This window comes from Chinchilla lanigera, unplaced genomic scaffold (assembly GCF_000276665.1).
Source record: "Chinchilla lanigera isolate Chin_1 unplaced genomic scaffold, ChiLan1.0 scaffold00039, whole genome shotgun sequence".
NCBI lineage: Eukaryota > Metazoa > Chordata > Mammalia > Rodentia > Chinchillidae > Chinchilla > Chinchilla lanigera.
In genome coordinates this window covers 3,701,556-3,708,003 of record NW_004955440.1, presented here as the reverse complement: position 1 = coordinate 3,708,003, position 6,448 = coordinate 3,701,556, and positions in this window count along the sequence as shown.

Below are 6,448 nucleotides of genomic sequence, written 5' to 3'. Positions count from 1 at the left end.
AGAAGTTCATTGCACTAGCCATCAAACAAATGTAAACCAAAATCACAAGGATCTACCCACACCTACTAGGACAGCTATGGTCCAAAGCAGGTAATAACAAGTGTTGGCAAGATTGTGGAGAAACTGGACCACTTGTACATTGCTGATGAGAATAAAAATTGTTGCAGCCTCTTTGAAAACAGTCTGGCAGTTTGTCAAAGGTCAAATACAGAGTTAAAATATAACCTCATGAATCCAGCCATGGATATATACCCAAGAGAAATGAAGATATAAATCTATTGGCTGAGAATGTAGCTCAACGGTAGAGCACTATCTTAGCATGTGTGAGGCCCTAGGTTCAATCACCAAAACCTCAAAAAAATGAAAAAAAAAAAAACATACATCCACACAAAAACTTACATATGAATGTTTATAGAAGCTTTATTTACAATAGTCAAATACTGCAAAAAAAAAAAAAAAAGTCCAGCTCCTAATGAATGGATCAACAAATGTAGTATATCCATAGAATAAAATATTGTTTGGCATTAAAAAGGAATGAAGTACTGATATATGTTACAACACGGATAAACCTTGAACACATTATGCTAGGCCAAGGAGTCAATCACAAAAGACTACATACTGTATGGTTCAATTTATGTGAAATCTAAGTAGAAGAGACAGATCTATAAAGACAGAAAGTAGATTAGTGATTGCCTAGAGCTGGTGGGAAGAGGTGAGTGATGGGGAGTAATGGCTATTGGGTCCAATCGAATCGTAAATTACATATGTGAATTGTATCTTAAATAAGCCATTTACAAATTATCCCTTTAGAAGAGATACTATCAGTGATGACTGGCCGGAAATAAGCCCTGCCAAATTTAATTTCACTCACCTCCCAAATTCTAAGAAATATGACACCAGGCAATCCTGGGTGGGCTGTATGGTTTGCAAGCTGTATTTGAGTGTTGCTTCCTCTTTTTGTTCCACCCTTTGACTCATGATTTATGCCCAAACCTTTAAACCTCACCTGCTATACGAAGCTGATGAAGAGTGTTGAATTGATCTTCAAAGTGATACTATTAGGACTGATGGACTCTACATGGAAAGAGCCTTGCCTTCTTGTAGGCTTCCTGTGGGTTCAGGTGTGTATGCTCTCTGAAGGCTTGACCCACTGATCCTGGCACAGTTCCCCTTCAGGTGAACTAATGTACAATGATTCTAGATTATAATACAGTAATGGGAAGTCCCACCTCTTCAGCCTGACCCACAATGACACCCACCCAAAAGGTACATCTATGAAACCCTTAGAGCAATGCTTCGCACCTGTACTGTACCTACACATCACCCAGAGATCTTGTCAAAAAGTGGGTTCTGGTTCATTAAGTCTGGCACGGGCCCTAAAATCCTGCATTCCTAACCAGCACCAGTGATGCTGATTCTGCACTCTAGCAACAGTTGAGTAGCAAGGCTCGAGGTGATTCCGATGAAGGTGGTTTGTAAGGCAGCCTTGAGAGGAGACATCATTCCAAAGCCTCCCTGTACAAAGTTTTCCACTGTACTCAAAATATCCAGAGATTTTCATGGCTTATTAATATTCCAATAAAGATGTTGGGTTGATTCAATATGATACTCATTAAGATTATACGCCCTTCAGTCACAGTAGGTCACAAAGCAGAATCAGCATCACCTGGAAATTGGTTAAGAAAGAAAACTCTCAGGCCTCACCCAGGCTTAGCGCTTCAGGAACAAGCCCCATAGACGATTCTGGTGCTTGATAAAGACCAAAACCCACCAGGGTAAGAGACGATGCCTGAGTGTGGCCTCCCCAGCCTGTGTCACACAGATCCTGCCCATTCCTTTCTCCTTTCTGTCCCTCCACTGTACCTCGAGGACTTCTAACCATTACTCCTTTTACCTGGTGAGGGAAAGTAGAACTTTGTTCTAGAGAGAAAAGCTGTTTTTGCCTAAGTACAGTATATTACACTAGCTCCATAATGCAACAGAAGAGGTGCTCATTGCCCTGCAAGGGCCTTTGGGGCACCAGTTCCAAGCTCCTCTCCACAGAGGCCTGGGAACACACCATGTCCTAGGAGAAGAGCAGGGTTAAGGCATCTCAGGGCAGATCAGAGAGTTACGCCCTGCGCATCCCCTCTTCTTTTCACAGTCCATTCTTTGTAAGTTCTCCCACACACTACACTGGGGTAAAGGCGGTCAGCGGGGAAAGGAAACCCAGATAAAGGGAAACATGCTGTGTGCAGCGCGAAACTGAGTTGATGACCTGGGCTCAACACACCGGCAAAGTGACTTTGACCCCAAGGTGGTGCTTTAGAACTGAGGGCTGAGCACACTTTCTCTGACCCACTGGCCAGGGAGTTTCCTTCATCACTGAGTCCTGGTACAACACTGATACTAGGCAAGGACGCAGTGATTGTTTTGCGGGCTTGTTGCCTACACACTCACCCAGAATCACAGCATTAGCATCTCCACTGACCCAAGAAGAAAACTGGAGCCCAGAGAAGTTGAGTGACTTCTCCCAGTAACGTAGTCAAGCCAAGGCAGAACCCACCTGGAACAGGGACCCTCAGAGCCCTGGTCCTTACCAGGTCCCGCACCTCACACCCCGAGTAGACCACCCACAACCAGCTTTCAGAAATTTAAAAATATAGCTGAGCAAGTAGTTCAGGATGTGAATGTTTCAATTAACATTAAATTTTGGTGTAGAGGCCAGAGCTATCCAAAATAATCATTTCAATCCACAGTTAATTCCAGTCATCTTGGTTCTTTATAATTGCTAGCTCCTGCTTTAGTAAAAATTGTAGTGATAGCAAGCTGGAGACGGCAGACATAGTTTATAATCCAATTTTCTGAACTATAGTCAAGTGTGAAGAGTCGGTCAAAATGGAAGGTGTGATGTGGCTTTTTTCCCCATAAGCAGTTCCTAATTAGGAAGAAGGAGAAGCCTTGCAATCTTCATGCTGGGTTTTGTTTTAGAGAGGGGATTATACTAAAGAAAAGACTTGTTATGTCACACGAAGTCAAACACACATAGGAAGAAAACAAACCCTTTTTAATGAAAAAAATCCTTTTGAATAAGTATAAATATTATTAAATTCTACACAAGTGCCTGGAAATGAAATGATTTTTCTAAAACTACCTGAATACACTACTTATTGCATGTCTTTGAGAAAGGAGAATAACATATTGGGAAAATCAGATGGTTACAGGATATTTAAAAAGGGACAATGTGAGGTTTGCTGCTAGCAGCTCAGTTTAATAGTGCTGAACAAAGGCTCCAGGATTCCTCCCCAAGAGTCATGAGGGCAGCCCTTGGGTCTGAGCAAGAATGACACCTCCAGCTGTATTAACAGCACTCGGAGGTCGCTGTTACACAAGAAATCTCCAAAAAGGGAAGAGGACTGCAATAACAAAATTATCATAGTAATAATGTCATAATATTGTTCTACTATAAATTATCTAACTTATCTACTTTTCAATGATTAAGTTGTAAGTACTTTTATATTTATTGTCAGCTTGCCCTCATAACATACCTATGAGGCATTTAGACCCAAGTATGTGCCAGCTTTATTAATTTACTAAGCACCTGTCCTGTGCTAGGCAACAAGGAACAATACAGAACAACATAAGTTGTTCCTTACCCAAATGGAGCCAACAGTCTGTGGGAAGGCAGACTATTAAACTGTAATTCCACATGAAGAAAACTTCTGCTCTTTCTAACCATCATTCAATATTTTTATGACAAGCCTGTTGCATAACATAGTCTCGCTAGGCACTAGGACACAAAGATGGCCAAGATATAGGTCTTACCTACAGGAACTTCAGGCTCCTGGCTGCAGGAACTTCCTGCTTGTCAGAAGAGACTTCAAACAAGAAGTGAGGGATAGACTACTTCACCAAAAGGAGCTATTTGAGCTAAATCTGAGCAACTGGTAGGACTTTTGCTTTTCTAAGAAAATGAGAAAAGGGGAAGAGAGCATGTTGTGCCTCGATGTGAGGGAGATTTGGGGATTGAGGTACTGGTGGGAGGGCTGTAGTAAGAAGGGAGGAAATAGGAGATGAGTCTGGCTAAGTAGACAGGGGCCAGTTGTGCAGGAGATAAAATTTCTGTGCTACAGAATTTAAACATCGTTTGAGCAAGAAAGCAATGTTAAGAGCTGGTAAGGCATAATGTAATCATCTTTTCATTTAAAAAGAAAATTCTGCTTGCAAAGTGAGCATAGATTTCTAGAAGGAAGGTATTGGAGGGAGGCCAGGTAGGAATTACAGTCTACAACAGGATCACTCAAACAAAGATTTCAATAAAAAGACAGTATAGCTTGGTTATCCCATCAGAAATGCTCGGTACTGGACATGTTTTGGACTCTGGGTTTTTTTGTAATACTTGCATATACATCATGAGCTAGGGGCTGGGGATTTAGCTCAGCGGCAAAAGCGCCTGCCTGGCAGGCGCAAGGTCGTGAGTTCAGTTCCTGGTACCGGAGAAAAACCAAAAACAAAAAACAAAACATCATGAGCTATCTTGGGGACGGGACCCAAGTATAAACATGAAAGTCACTTATGTTTCATATATACCTTACATACACACTCTGAAGGTAGTTTGATATAATACTTTCAAGTCTCTCTGTGTTTGGACTTTGACCTGTCACATGAGGGCAGGTGTTGAATTTCCCAATTGTGCAGTCCTATCAGTGCTCAACACATTTTAGATTTCGGATTTCAGATTCTTGGACTAGTAATGCTTGCTAGGGAAAGGAGAAGATTATTCAAAAAATCTAGGAGGATTCAGTGGTTTGCTAAGAACACCATTCGTGTTATTTCATGTAATTCACAACATCTTTATGAGGAACATCTTATTCCCATATTATAAATGAGAAAACGGGGACACAGAGAATTTAGGTCATCTCCCCAAGGTCATGTGTCTATTAAGAGGCTGGGGTCCGGATCAAAGCCATCCCTCATCACCACTCATTGCAAAGGGTGGACACTCAGTGGCAGTTTGTCAAGGCTGAGTGGGCTGGTGTTGGCTTCCCAGGAGGAATGAATGCAATGGATCCTGGGCAGTGAATATCGGAAACTCTAAGAAGAAAGTTGTCAGAGTGCTTCTCACCCACTTGCTGAGAAATCTTACCTGCAGTCTCTGAAAGTGTTACCCAGCCTTCCTGTTTTCCGATGGAGGAACTCTTAGGACACAATCAAATAAACAGAAGTCTCTGGGGAGAGCCACCAAACTTTGTTTACTGAACAAAGGGTGATTGGAATGGCAAGAAACCGGCCACAGGGAATAGAGACTGTGGATTCTGGCTGGGACTTCTCTTTCCACCCACTTCGCCTGCTCAGCAGACCCATGCATCACTTTTCTTTCAGACTGTTAATTAGAGAGACACCCGCCACCCCGGCAGAACATGGTAATTATGAAAACAGGGCACTGTGCACAGCATAACATGGAAATGAAGTGACATACATCCAATTAATTAAACTTTCACAGCTCCAATCGGTTTTAATTAGGGAAGCTATCCTTTTTACTCGTCTCTCGATCAATAAATGAGCTTTGCAATACATACATATTTTTTAATCAATTACCAAACAGAAAAAAATGTCTAACACGAAGGCATCGTGAACTGCTGTACAAGGCACGCTTGTGTGCACTGTCCATTTTTAGTATCAGCTAAATTTACAAACAACTCTGGGTTTGAGACTCTACACAACTTGTTTCCAGGCTGAAAAGAAGAAACAGTAGGAGAGCTGGAAAAAGGCAGCTCCTTTGTTTCCGATCACTCTCTGTCACTCTTGTTTGTAGACCTAGAAATGCACTGAGCTCTCCAGAAATTAAGAAAAATTCATATACAGTGTTGGCAGAGGAGCTCAGATCTGTATTTCTTCATGTTGTCAAGATACTGTCTTATACCTTTGACCTAAGAACTGCTCTTTCTCTCAGGGAAGAGCATTCTTTTTGACCAGGCACACAGCTTCTGGAGGGCTGCCCACCGGTCAATAAGGGCCAGACAAAGAGAACAGTAGCCTAGCTCCCCATATTAGCCAGTTCAGCCTGAGCCATTGATGAGGTCACATAGGCAGCGGCCTGCTCAGCATCACACGTGATACTGTCAGCGCCACTCAGCTGATGCTTTAAATAGGCTGCAGGCGCTGTGCTCCTGTCCTAACTCCAGGTGGGTTTTTAAATCTCAACATCAGCAAAAAGAAAAGGTCTTAAGCATGGAATAAGCAAAAGGTCCATACCCACGGGGAGGCAAAAGGAACACAAGAAGTGACGTACAGAACAGGCTGTGCAGCTCCAAAAGCTAAAGCATAAAATGAGACACATAAATATGCAGTGATCACAGTCTACACATTAAAGTACTGTTCTTAGTAGTGAAATAAGAAAGAGAGAGAGAGGGAGAGGAGAAGAGAGGGATAGGAGAGGAGAGGAGAGGAGAGGAGAGGAGAGGAGAGG